The 14,284-nt window shown below is 43.3% G+C and overlaps 1 protein-coding gene across 4 annotated transcripts in view; it reads right to left on the bottom strand.

Moving 5' to 3' along the window:
• Nucleotides 1-13,948, bottom strand: part of immp2l (inner mitochondrial membrane peptidase subunit 2) — a 177,774-nt gene extending 163,826 nt beyond the window's left edge. Inside the window, exon 1 of one of the 4 annotated variants that reach the window (XM_063480438.1) lies at nt 13,888-13,948. The gene's annotated coding sequence lies outside the window, so the exon portion shown is untranslated. Of the gene's footprint in view, nt 1-947; nt 965-1,041; nt 1,060-6,926; nt 7,445-13,887 lie in introns of those variants that run through there. The other 3 variants (XM_063480440.1, XM_063480441.1, XM_063480442.1) reach the window with 3 other exon arrangements.
• Nucleotides 13,949-14,284: the final 336 nt, after the last annotated feature.

Here is a 14,284-nt window from a genome sequence, read left to right as displayed (position 1 = left end):
TGCGTGAAGTGTTTCCAGCTGGGCGTCGTGTACCTGAAGTTGAGTGTTTTGACCGACGCGTGAAACTACATAATTTTAGACATAAGTTGTAATGGCCGAGTATCTATTAGACGGCGTGCTGCGAGGAAAAGCCTGTTCTAACGTTTGAGTCTGAGGTTTATTTTCAGCACCTGACGGCTGTTTGTTGCTTCTCGTCCATAAACTCTTTCCACACTCTTTCAAGTGATTCTCGGGTAGGTGGGTGAAGAGGTTTGCCGTGTTTGAGTCTGAGGTGGGGACGACTTTCCTGCATTATTTGCATCGTACAGTTTTCTGGTCCGTGTCAGACTTTTCAACCAAACCATGTCCATGCTCCAGAGGCAGCCCCTCGTTTAGAAATAAGGTCCTGGATTGGACTGGTCCTTCTGTTTGTCATCATTTCAGTTTATTTTGAAAAATCTCAACAGCCACACGCTGGGTTTACCGTCATTGTTGCTAACAACAAAGCGTAAAAACAGTCGCTTGTCCGTCCGTAGTGCGGTTATTTTAAATTATTATTATGTTATTGTTGTTATAATTAAGAGAAAGAGAGAACTTTAAGAATATAGCCACTACAGTCACCATCAGAAAGATGAACAAATATTGATGTAAACAGTTTATTTTGCAACACCACGAAAACAAACGATAGCGTAAAATGAAACAATAGACGTTTTCACATCGTCATCCGATATATATCGTTATATCGAACAGCCCTAATATGAGATATAAGAAAAACAATCATAGGGAGGTTTTTAAATACACCGACCTCTTTGAGACTGATTTCACCCAGCAAGCGCCGGCCAACCGGCTGGGAACGCACATTTACTCATAGGAACTGCTGTCCTATGATCCTTTACATGCAGTCTATACCTTTAATAGCCTTTAGTTTAGCAGCAAAGGCAACAATACAAAACGAGACAGTTATTTACCATTAAGGAGACGGGATAAAGGAAACCTGGAGTCTTTTGGTCTTCCTCACAGGTGCTCTAAAACAACAGCCAGAGGGCAACAAGTCAAACTCACCGTGAAGTCGATGGTTCGAACAATTAACAATAACATGAGCCTTCCTCAGTGCTGGTTATAGATGGACAATAAGGCCGTCTTGAAAAGTCCCAACCTTGTTCTTCAGAGTCGTGTTACAGGCAGCGATACAGAAAGAAATAACAGATTCAATAAAACTTCTGTAAAACAAAGGAAACATTTCAAATGAGACATTAAAAGATCTAATTTTCCTTAAAAAGAACAGTCTGTTTGGTAGCAGCGTCAGCTTGAGGCTCAAAACACAGTTTATGGTCAAGAACATCCCCTAAAGACTCTCCACAAACTCAGTATCAGCAGCTTTGATGAGCTACTAAAATCAATAATTGTGTCTTTTGATTTTGACACATTATATGAAAGGAAGGACTCTCCACACACACTGTACGTTCTCACAGCTGCTTTTCATGGGTAGACAACTCAGATAAATACGAGCCTACTAACAAAGAACTGTTTACTTGAAACAAGCTGTGAGTGGCTGTCAAGTTCTTGTTTCTCTCGCCTCATTTTCAGACATTTTTCAGTGATTTATCAAAAGCAGGCGTAATAACAACACAAAAATGTAAAATCTGCATCCTGAGCCACACTTGTTAACAGTTTCAGTTCTTATTTTAAGTGAATTTGGAGGAAAAAAAACACCAAATCTGAAAAATATTGGCAGAATACCATTTCTCTGTCGTTTGTTTGTTGTTGCCATCATAAAAGCTTTTTTCATTTTTAGCTCCTTTTACATGAAAACTAAAGCTGAAGATTCAAAAACAAAGATCTCGCAGTATGACGACGTCTAGCTTAAAGAGAGCGAGAGGTTTGTGGTTCTCGGGGCCGGTCTGAGGAACCCGGTGTCCGCGCCGCCGTGGCGACAACTGCACTCCAGCACATTAAACTCCGCCGGGGGAGCGGTCTTTATCAAGTCTGTAGGAAAGGCATTAATATTGTTGACGCGGTGACAAACGAGTTAACGCGGCACATCTCTCTGTCGCATTGGTATTCGTGGCGGTGCCCGACATGCAGAAGGAGCTCTGTAACGAGCCGTGGCAACAGACCAGGCAGGTTATCATAAACAAACACTTATTGGGGTTATTAGACTGCAGCGGGCACGAAACAAAGGCTGCTGCTTTCAAAGAGCAACAAGAGTCAGAGAGTGATGCTCCGTGTGTGCACGGGGCGAGGACGCCTCTTTATGTCGAAAAGCAGCTTCTCAGAGATCTGTCAGGAGTTCAACAAACCCAATTCCACTAACCGCTTCAATTTATTCAGATGAGCCAGATACAGACGGTATAAATTTCAGATTCAGTGAGCGGTGAGCCCCGGAGCAGACCTGAGGTCAGCATATCAGCCACTATCAAGCCGAGACATTGTGCTGTGCTTTTGCTCCAATTGCTAGAATTGAATTTCTGGGTCTCTGGGCTGGACTCCATCTCAGCCGGTGACTAATGTTAGCGTCCCAAAGCTTTTCCAGACCGATAAATCCACAGGGGAGGATGCAGCAAGGCAGCAGGAACGCTGATTACAGCCAGCCGCTGGGAGATTTCCCCACAAACCGGCTTCCACTTCTGCCTCCGCAGCAGTTCTGGGCTTTACAGGGGAAGCGGGAGGGGGGCCGTGGAGAAGCCCTGACCCACAGCTAAGTATGATGGAGGTTTAGGAAAGAGAGGGCTGTGGTGCTGAGGAAGGACCCGGGTGATGAAGAAGGATGCCTGAGGCAGCCGAGATGAGTTTTAATTACCGCACACTTTGTGCTCTCTGTAAACCTGCACTCGTATCACTGTGCTGTGGGTCCCTCTGGGACAACAGCCAATCAATGCTATCAGTGTTAGTGACATCAGTGATATCATGAGCCTGCAGGTGATGAAAGTAAATATCAACCCAACAATAAAAGAATGTCTGTGCAAGAAATGCAAACTAAGACTAAGATGGCAGCTAGTCAGGCCGCAGGGGGACAAACCTCACGGCCGACCTGTACAGCAAAACTCATTCATTAACACAAACGGCGTCAATCTGCAGAGCTGCTTCTGAAATCATCTGAGTATGAGGCCAGTGTGAGAACGATATCTCAGACATCTGTGTCTGCGTGCACCGTCGATTGATTTCATGCATTTCCTGCCAGGTAAACTCATTATTTTCATTATTATTACGCAACCAAACAAACCACAAATAACAGCAGTCAGCTGCGAGAGTTCACGGCAAAGAAATGATCTGCTGTTGCTGAGGGGAAGAAAAGGAGCCGTACTGATAACATCTGTAATATCTGACATTAATGAGCCCGTCCAGCGCTTTCTGTTTGATCTACATTTGGTTCCCTGAAGCTACACAGAACCTTTTTACTACACTTGTAACAGGAGAGATTTACATCCTGTACGACTTGTGGATATGGAATCGTTAGACAACTGAAATATGAGTGCAGAAGTGTCCGTCCACTCATCACAGGCATGAAGGTCAGGGTGATCTGCTCTGTTTCCAGGATTAACTGGATTAACAACTTTCAAAAGCAAGGATTGGTTCCTCCTCTGAACACAGGCTGGCTTTTCCCTTTTTCCCTCGAGGATATGAAGACCAGGCGTGCCTGATGGCTTCAGATACAAAGGTACAGAATGAGATAAAGAGATATTATTTTGATAATCTGACTCGTGCAAAGCTGCTCTAGCAGAACCAAGAATAAAAACATGGAGCGCGTTCAAAAATCTAAACAAACGCAGGTCATTTCACAATACGAGGATGTGGAGAAGGGCTAACCTTATCTATGGGTGTGGCAACAACTGATAACAGACGGTCAGTTTGACAGCTGTTGGTCATGATGAGGTGCAGGTTAGTCTGTTCAGGAGATGAAGATGAATAAATACAGACACATGTTTAAAGGAGTATCCTTTGAGATCGAGGACATCGCTGCAGCAGGCACGGCCGCCCAGCTGTGTTCTTCTGATCTCTAACACAGCTTCACAAACTGTGTCAGCTCTCCAGATAAGGAAGGACATTTTGCACCATCGACAAGCAGCTGTGCTGTCGTTGTGGAGTCAAAGCACCCAGCACCACCCACAGACTGAGCTCACTGTGGTCCTAAAGGCTCCACTCAGACCAGCGTGGCCCTTCTGTGATGCAGGACCTCAGCAAAGAGGAGGATTCACCCCAGAAAGCCACTCTCCTCACAGACAGGCAGATGGCACCTCCAGGATATTGGCTGTAGTCGTTACAAGTGAAAAGGGCTTTTGTCTCTGAGACGCTGTAACTGCAGAGCAGCTGAACAAAAGGAAAGACGTAACTTCTATAGAGACGCAAAACTCTGACATGAACGTTATCACTCTTGTGAAAGTCATAAGATGACTCACCACGTCTGGATTCACGAAAAGTTTAACCGTGTAATTTCCACTTCCATCAACAACGAGCCTCAAATGTCACAGTCTCAGATTCCCACCATGACGCCTTCCCATCAGTTTGTTTTTAACCATTTCTGTCTCCAACTCTTTGTCTCTTCTTCTACAGGAAAACAACAGATGCAGGAAGTCGTCCTTTAAAGTGGGGACAGATGAGAAGCCTCCTTCATGTTCAGGAGGACGTAGAGCCCAGAGCGCCCGCAAATGTCACAGTCTGCCTGCGACCCAACGTTCACCTCCACCTGTCCCCAAAAGGACGAGATGGACACTGAATGGATTTTCCCCTCATCATATCTCTGAGACTTCCAGCAGACATCCCATAATTACCAGCAGGGTAGTCCACAGCGACCAGACTCATCAGCCATTTCTTCCTCTGCAGACAAAGCTCTTCTTCGTCTCTCCGTCTTCACGGGAAAGATGTCAGCAGACTTTCAAACAAGTGAACCTTCGTTATCCTGTAAAAACAGTGACATACTCTTCCTCATGACGACAGCTGAACACTGTAAACAGGAGGCTGCTGTGCACTGACAGCATTATTACACTTTACTTAATTTAAGCCACGTCTGTTAATAATGCATCTGAAACTTTATTGCATCAAGTCCTATTACATGACACGGCGACTCTCAGTGCTCGATGTGGACGCGACAAACTGTTTGCAGCCACACAGCTGAAGCTTTAATTGCACCGTCCCAGTCTCGATATGAAACAGACGTATTCTTTTCATTATTAAGGGCCCGGAGCCGGCAGCAGATTGATTTTTCCCGATGAGCGCTTCATTAAGAAGCAGAGGTTTCTGCAGATGGAGATCTTATGGCTCAAATACACGCGGTTAGCAAGAGTCCCTGGAGGGCGTCGTGTTCGTCGCATCAGAGAAACACTAAAGTTCTGAGCAGAACAAACAACAAAGCAGATCCACCTGAATATTGTTCATTTAACAGGTTTCATCATGGGAAACATCAGTGTGGTCTGCAGATTTGGCTTTTTTTAATCAGGTCCTTTGAAAAAGACAACATTTCATTTTGATGGTGGAGCCGAAGGAAACGTCATGAACCAAAAAAATAAAAGCGTGCATGAATGTCCGCGTCATATTGTAATCTGATACACTTCCTTGCCAACAGGTTTGTGAAACATTAGTATTATATGACAGAGTCCATCCTTTGGCGATATATACACATGGCGGGTTTTCCAACATGAAGAAAAGCATCTCAGTCTGATTTAGTGCTGGCAACTCCAAATTTATCTGGATCATTGTCCTGCTGACCGAGTGCTCTTGAGCTTCATGGCATGAACTGATGAGCAGACATCCTCCTTCAGAGTTTTCTGGTAGATTCATGGTTCCCTCAGTTACAGCGCGTCGTCCTGAAGCAGCAGAGCAGCCCACACCACCACCACGTCTGCTGCTGCTGTGATGATCTCTCATCAGATGTGACGGGGCTCAAACACTCTTTGGGATCATCCAGATGTTTTCTGGCAGATGTGAGATGAGTCTTTGTGATCTTTTTGGTCAGCAGTAGTTTTCTCCTTAAGCTCTCCCATGGAGGCCATTTCTTCTCTTTCTTGTTGTTGAATCATGACCTCTGACGTCGTCGATGGTCGAAGGTTCAGCACCGTTCCAGGTGTCCGCCACGTGTGGATAACGGCTCTCACTGTGGTTCTGTGACCTTTCAGACTGATGATGTCACTGACTTTGGTTCTCAGCTGGTTCTTTAGATCGTGGCGTGGCGTGCTCCGGGTTGAGATCTTTCAGCCTGCTTCACTTTATCAGACAGCTTCTGTTGAGGGGAGTTCTTCTGGTAGTAACTTTAATAACGTGGCACCGACTCTTCAAGGTGTAAAAGAAGACGCTTTACACAGGAGGGGAATTTTCTGCTTTAGAATTTGCACAAAAAAATCAATAAACGAGTAAAACTGAAAATATTTTATAGTGTGGTAATGTTTTGTAAGAGAACAGGCAGTTTAGGGGTTTATCCCCACACTGATAGGTGATGTTCACCAAGTCCAAGCAGCTAAGATCTCAAGGAAAGGTCACCAGGAAGATAAACATTGATCTTGTGTGGACCCAGATCATCCACAGCAGATTTGATGCCCATATATCCTGTAACAGACCAGACTCTGAGCTCCACAACAAAGTCTGTGACCGGCAAACACACACAAGCATCCTTATGCCCGCATTTAGAGGGCCAACTAAAAGCCCCCCCACGACAACTTTGACATTTGCTCTGACTTTGTATGAGGTACTTATATGAAATAAGTCATTCGCCAGATAATCTCTTTAACCTTATCACTGAATATTTATTCATCTCCAGCCCGCCGAGCCTCGCCGTGCTCGCTCAGCCAAAACTAAGGTGATTACTGGACGGGTGTCAGTGTTGACTGTAAGCTGGGCGGATCCAGGCCCACTGCCCGGGACACAAATGGGATTTGTCTCTCATGCAGAACATCAGACGCGGCTTTTTAGGCAACGGCAGCAGGGAAGGCATTACAAAAATGCCTGCTTCCGCTCACCTTGGAGGACTAATGGACAGTTTGGCCCACCAGCGATGCAGTCATTAGCTCCGGCAGCCACTCTGGAACACAAATACAGGCTGAAAGCCACTCGACAGCACAGAAATTACACCGAAATAACCCGGCCGAGGCAGCACTGCACATCTTTCTCCTTGTGGCTGCTTCACAGGCTTGTTATGAACCAAATACCAGGTGTCAAAATGCACTTGTCAAGAGAAACGACAGCAAAAATCACAAATGACAGCACTTAGAAGAGAACAAATGAGACATCTCCTCCCGAGTGCGATATTTCGGGTGAAATGTGGGTTTCTTTCCCCAAAGCTTTCGTGAGCTGGGGGTGAAAAAAAAGTTAATCTTCCAGAGCCCCGCAGCTTCCTCCCTGCTGAGGTCGTTTAGCAGCAAACACCACGGAACAGCACGACTCCTCCCACCGCCACATCACACTGCAGCAATGCAACCAGGACGCACATCTACACCACATATCACCTACACCTGCTGCACCTGTCAGTCTGCAGCTGATCAGAAGCTGGTGGGTGGAGTCATATTTAGCCAAGCAGCTTCTGTCATTTTCCCTCTACAATTAAAACTAAAATATGAAATGCATAAACATTTAAAGTTGACTCATGTAAGCCTCCTTATTTGTATTCCTAAATGCTCACATAGAAGTGGGCGGGGCTTCTGCATTCACAGTCAGGGTGGCCGTCTGACATGACCATATTAGGGCAATCTGCTCTCTATGACATCACACAGATTCAAGAATAGAAAAACTGAGTATTTACAGTCTGAAGCCTGAGAGTGTGGCTCCCACAGATCACTCCTCCCACTGACCTCTCTAATGCTCAACACGAACAACCTCCCCTGGAACAGGAAATCAAGCAGCTCCAGTGTCAGCACCAAACATCTGCTCTGCTCTACTGAACACCTGCTATGATCGTTACAGTAAGATCTATGTTTCTCTCACCCCAACCAATCACAGCAGATGGCCCCGCCCCTCCCTGAGCCTGGTTCTGCCGGAGGTTTCTTCCTGTTAAAAGGGAGTTTTTCCTTCCCACTGTCGCCAAGTGCTCGGTCATAGGAGATCGCCTGATTGTTGGGTTTTTCTCCGTATATATTATTGTAGGGTCGACCTTACAGTATAAAGCACCTTGAGGCGACTGTTGCTGTGATTAGTTCTGTATTAAAACTGAATTGTTCTCGTTGCTGAAGTTAAAGCAGCGTAAAACAGACTCAGCAGACTGATTAGAATCAATCACAACAACGTTTAGACCTTTTTACTAAATTAATACAGGAAATATTCATAAATATGCACTCATTAATGCATAATTACATCTTCCAACAAACTGATTCATTCTCATAAACTTAATCCATTAAAAACACACAGCAGCTGGTGGTGGAAGCTGCCACGTTTGTACTCCATCTTTTATATACAGTCTATGGGCTACAACGCATGTTTCGACCTTGGACGGATTCTGAAAAATGTGCTATAAATAAATATTTTGTTCTTTTCCTGCGTGCGTGTCTCATTTTGTTATGTACTGTATATTTATTTGTTTACGTAATAAAAAGTAATAAAAATATCATTCAGCTGTGCGAGTCCACAACAACAATATAATCTGATATTCCTGAGGAGGGAGGACAGCAGCGCGGCTGATTACATCTGTAATATCTGACATTTAATCAAGCTGGCAGCTCAAACTGCCTTTCAGCAACATGACAGCATAACATTATCGCTACTGTGGAAATTATACTGCAGCTCAGAGTATTTCATGAAAAGAAATCTAGAGTTACTAATCAAATTCATATTACTGAAACACAACAAAAGGGTCCTTCGAACAAAGGAAGAAGTGAAAGCTGCAATTATTACCGAGCTCCACAAACTTTTAGAATCGGTTATCTTTCCACCAGTGTTTTTTTTGTGTGATGAATCTTTAAAATGTCAGAAACGTCCATCAAATCTGCCCCTCTGTGTTCCCAACGGAAACTCAATATTCAGTTTACAGCTAATCTAAACAAAAAGAAAAATGAATAAAAGTCCCAAACTGAGCGACAGTTCTGTTAATCTACCAACTAAAAATCAAGCGACAGCGGCTGATAAGCTAAGCTCGATGTCTATCTGCCAGCAGAAGCATCCCCACGGGCGTTTGAGGACGGACGACCTTAAAAATATGATCAAAGTATCGAAAGCATCGACATCTGAGGACAGACGGAGACGGTGAGGCTGGTCTGGAACAGCAAGGTCGAGGGCATAACTGAGAACAGCATCATCTCAGTCAAATGTCAGTTATTGAGTGTAAACATAACAGGATGATGGACTTAAACAGCATCAGCACTGCTGCAGCAGTCGTGGAGACGAGCTGAACGAAATCAGACGCTCGCTCTCACAGAGGGCGGATCCACACACTTGATCCGGCAGATTTTCATGTCGGGTGCAGATCAGGCGAATGTGTTAACCACCACACTATGGAGCCACTGAGCAGCTATAAAAGGAAGAGCATGATATAAAGACCTAGTCTGCACCGCCTCATGCTTCCTTTAGGGGTCGCCACACTGCTTCAGCTGCCTCCACCTCCTCCTACCCCAGCATCCTCGTCTGTCACTCCAACCCTCTGCACCAATCCTTCACTGCATCCACGAACCTCCTCTGAGGTCTTCCTCCTGCCTGGCAGCTCCACCTTCATCATCCTCTGCACATGTCTAAACCATCTCAGTCTCTCAGATATTATCAATGAAACTGCACCAGACCTGTGTGAAACAGACCGCTGAAGAAGTCCTGATCCACCTGCTGTAATTAGTTCAGTTTATTTCTGCCTCTGTCCAGATGAATCCTGCTGCGCTCTGTTCATTAAAGGGAGGAGCAGACACTTCCTGTTTGAAACCAATATTTTTGTCTGTGACTGTTTTTGTTCTCGTGTCCTTGGATGTGCTGCTACTTGCTCTCAGGATTAATGAATAAATGATGAGAGCAAAAACAACGATCAGATCATTACTGTAGTGGACAAAAAAGGCTGCAGCAGGTTGTAAAAAGTAAAAGGACACACATTTGTCACATTTGATTCTATCCAACCCTCTGATTGATTTACTCTTCAGAAGTCTTACATTTGAATTTTCTGACTGCCTTTTAAGGCTCTGTTATCTCAAGGCTGATGTAATAGATATATCGTTCGATCAAATGACCAAATTCAAGAAAAATTCCCAGCCTGAAGTCCGTGGACAGAGTGCTGAAACACCTCTTAACGGAAAGGTTCTGAGTTTGATCATAAAGATTTTCAAATGATGAGAACTAGAGAGCTACTTCAGATACGTCATTCAAATTTTTAGGCCAAAGATCTGAAAATATGACTTCAAGAATTTGCATCCATCCATTCTGAATATCAAATTCTGAAAACTTGAATTTGCTTTAACATTTGCTGCAGTTTCACGTTTGAAGGCCTGCAGAAAGATCAGTTACAAAACTACGTGGTTGAAATTTGTAACACACGTTCCCAATAATGAGGTTTAACTACGCAAATCCCAAGAATGGCCTTAAACATATTAGAGCTTGAAAATGCAGGAGATTATTGTGACATTCCAAAAAATGCAGCTTCCATTTGAATTTTATTCTGTGTTTGGTAGTAACAACATGTCCAAAATGCTTTAACCTCCTAGGACCTGGCATCCTTATATGTGGACATCACATGTTGGGTTATTTAGACCAAAATACTAAATTTTGCTCTACAAGGGCCTGATATCCACTTACGAGGATGTTATACTGCCACTGTTCTATCGAAATTTAAAACGAATGTCCTCATATGTGGATATTATTTTCATCAGAAACAAAAATCAGGTAATTCTTTGTTTTTACATTGATCAGGTCCCAATCAGCCCAGATAGCAAAGAGAAATTAAAAATGCTGCTGTGGAAGAGTTCGGGTCTTAGGAGGTTAAAAAATCCAGAGTTTAAAACCACAGAGTGACGCCACAGTGGCTACAGCCATCTTTTATATACAGTCTGTGAGTATGACTTTAAAGAACTGGTTCTGGACCACCGAGCAGATGTTGGATCTGTGAAACCACTAAGAAGATACCGACAGGCAAAGGTGCAGCCTTTGTGCCCGATAAACACACAACCGTGCTACAGGCTGCTCCACTGAAAAGAAGAGCAGCAAACATTTGTGCCAAGTGATTTTTCTTGTTTATGTAACACATGAGCTTAAGTGATGCAGCTGATGGGGCAAACGTGTCTTTAATAATGAGATCTGTAGACAGCTCGTCTTATCCACAGTAGGGCTGCCACAAACGATTATTTTGATAGTCGACTAGTCACCGATTATTTTTGCGATTAGTCGACTAATCAGATCATGCATCCATTGGACGTAAAAGGTACAGCTTATTGCACCAGCAGCATCTGCTCTTATATAACGATCATTAGCTTACAGCTTTAAGGGTTTAAGGTATGTGCTAACTAAAAATAAAGACAAGATGATAGTTTATTACATTTTACTGAAATTTGCAGATTGTTTCAGTGAAGCTTAATAAACTCAGCCGTCTGCTCATTGCTATCTAAAAGTGTATGAATGTGAGAGTGAATGAATAGTGGTATTGTAAAGCGCTTTGAGGGGTCCCGAAAAGCGCTATATAAAATGCAATCCATTATTATTATTATCATAAAATATAACAGGACACCGGAGTATATTCTCGAGCATCTCACACTTCTAATAATCAGCTGTCTGCTTGACGTTTATTCAGCTGTGTAAAAACTATAACTTTAATCTCAGCCAAACCGATTTACTCAGGAACAAACAAAATACTGAAAAAAGCCAAACAATAACATTTTAAGTTATCTAAGTGACTTATATATCATGTTTAACCTGAGTAGCGAAAGACGGCGGTGGGTTTGAAAATGGTTTGCCCGGAATCCGGTGTTCTGACCGGCTCAAGTGAGCGTTAAACCCCGTCTAGCTATCGTTCTACTGGGTAACAGACGTCTCCGAAAATGTCGGAGCGCTTTTACAAATATGTGGTGTCTTGATAAACTGAGCAGATATTTGAGGTTTACACAGTTACATTCTCGCCTGAAAATATGTTAAACGTTTATTTTGTGACCCAGAAAGAGTAATAAGAGAAATATGAAAACTAACTAGCTGCCGCCATTGTTGGAAACTAAACTGGGCCGCGCTATGAATTCTGGGACACAGCTTCTTCTTCTTCGGGGTTTAACGGCAGCTGGCATCCTTGTACATGCAGTGCTGCCATCTTCTGTTTAAGTCCGTTATTACACTCTTAAATCCTACTACTCCGTCTTTTGGGATCTTACAAAGCTTCAAATGACGTGTCGACTATTAAATTATTCGTCGACGATTTTGATAGTCGACGTAATCGTGACTAGTCGACGAATCGTGGCAGCCCTAATCCACAGTCTGATGATACACATGTCAGCACAGCTGGAAGTTCAGCTCTTTAAGGACACTCTGCACACCGTGCTGACATACAACAGTCTTTCTGCTGGTAAACACTGTCGTATGCAGAGATGGGCAGTAACGTGTTACTGTAATCAGATTACTTTTTCAAGTAACGAATAAAGTATTACTATTGCAAAAAAAGTAATTAGATTACTGTTACTTCCCCATAAGCACGCTGCGTTACTAAACTGTAATTTTGTGAGAGTGTCTCATGACAATAACGTACGAGTGTGTGACGTTCGTGGTAACAGACGTGTGCAGATCAACAATGGATAACATGGAGTGATGGAGAGAGTACGACCATGCAGCGTTCAAAGCGTGGACGTACTGACCTTACTTAAGGTTTATTCGATAAAAAGTGACACAAACATTAGCTTCCGCTGTTCACTCTGCGTGGGAAGGAAACTTGTTTCTACAGCGAAAAATTAAACTTCAAATCTGAGCAGCAGCGAGCACGCTGCCACGGGAATGTGACATTCACAGAGAAACCCCCGGATCCCCCCGCTGACATGACCGCTGTGGGCAAACCTCCACCCGCCCCACTCCTGCTAAACAGCTGACAATAGATCTAAGAGCTGCTGAGTCTTTGATTTATTTTCTGCTGTGTTTTACTTGCATCTATGTGAAAGAGTGTAAACACAAAACATGATTTTATTTGATATGCTGGAATCTGCAGAAAATAGGTTTAAATGTTAAACACATTTCTTCTTGAATATAATTTAATTTTTGCTTGATGCAATGTGCATAAACTTAAAAGATTAAAACTAATAAAACAAGTTTTAAAAAGAGATTTTTCCATTTGACTACATTTTATATGATGGATTATGCAGAAAAAACAGAACTGGGCTACAGGGCTATAACTTTATTACGTATTCAGGTTGTGTATCGTGTTTTTAAAAAGTAACTAATTACCTTTGAAAATAAGTAATCAGTAAAGTAATGGGATTACTTTCTTGGAGAGCTAATCAGTTATTAGTAACTAATTACTATTTTCAAGTAACTTGAGCAGCACTGGTCGTACGTGGCCTGAGGCAGGCTTATTGTGTTGCCTAAATATCCCAGAGATGTCGTTTACAGCTGGCCCTCTGCTAAGCTGCCTGTTTTATGTGTCGACATCAGTTCATCCCTTGAGTTTGGAGCTTTACATGACACGAGTCAGTTTATTAAAGTCAAACACGATGAAGCACAAGGAGCAAAGCACACTTCTTCAGCATTATTGACAAAAACCCATCAACTATCCTCGATAACAGTCCACCTTAACAACACTCATCCTCACACCATCTCTTCCGTCCACCTTTAGGCTCCCTGTCAATGCTGTTGACCTGTGTGTGCTAACAGCTAGCTGGTGCTGCTGCTAGCCGTCCTGCTAACTTTTCAGACTGTGTTGGGGTCACAGACAAACGTGGGTGACCTCACAGAGGCAGAGACACGCGGGGAGCGGAGCTCCGACCAACCGAACACCGTTTAAAGCACGAGCGCAGCGGCGATACAGGCTCAGAAGCTAAAAGCGGCTAACACACCTACCAGTAACGTGAGCTCTGGCTTCCGGTTGTCCTGCCACCACGTGTCGGCCCCCCGGTCCTAAAGCCTGCCCGTACCGCTCTCATTTTCTGATGTACGGAAGCCCTTTAGGTCAATTTTGGACAACGCGAATAGTAAAATTAAAAGATAAAAGCACAGTTGTTTTATGCTTTGTTACTATTTGATTTTTTTTCTTTGTCACAGTTTTAACTTTCAAATCCAATTAAAATCAGTCAATTCTTTTCTTTTTAAATAAAATGAGAAAAATACATGTTTCAGATTTTCTCATTTTATTCATTCATTTTGGTATCACGGAAAGTTTTGACCTACAAAATGTACTGGCTTCAGAGACTACAAATATTAAGCTAATAGTCCCGAGTTTTACATAATAATTGATTTA

This window comes from Pelmatolapia mariae, linkage group LG7 (genome assembly GCF_036321145.2).
Source record: "Pelmatolapia mariae isolate MD_Pm_ZW linkage group LG7, Pm_UMD_F_2, whole genome shotgun sequence".
NCBI classification, from domain to species: Eukaryota; Metazoa; Chordata; class Actinopteri; order Cichliformes; family Cichlidae; genus Pelmatolapia; species Pelmatolapia mariae.
The sequence above is the reverse complement of the archived record's forward strand: the minus strand, read 5'-3'. Positions and strand labels throughout refer to the sequence as shown.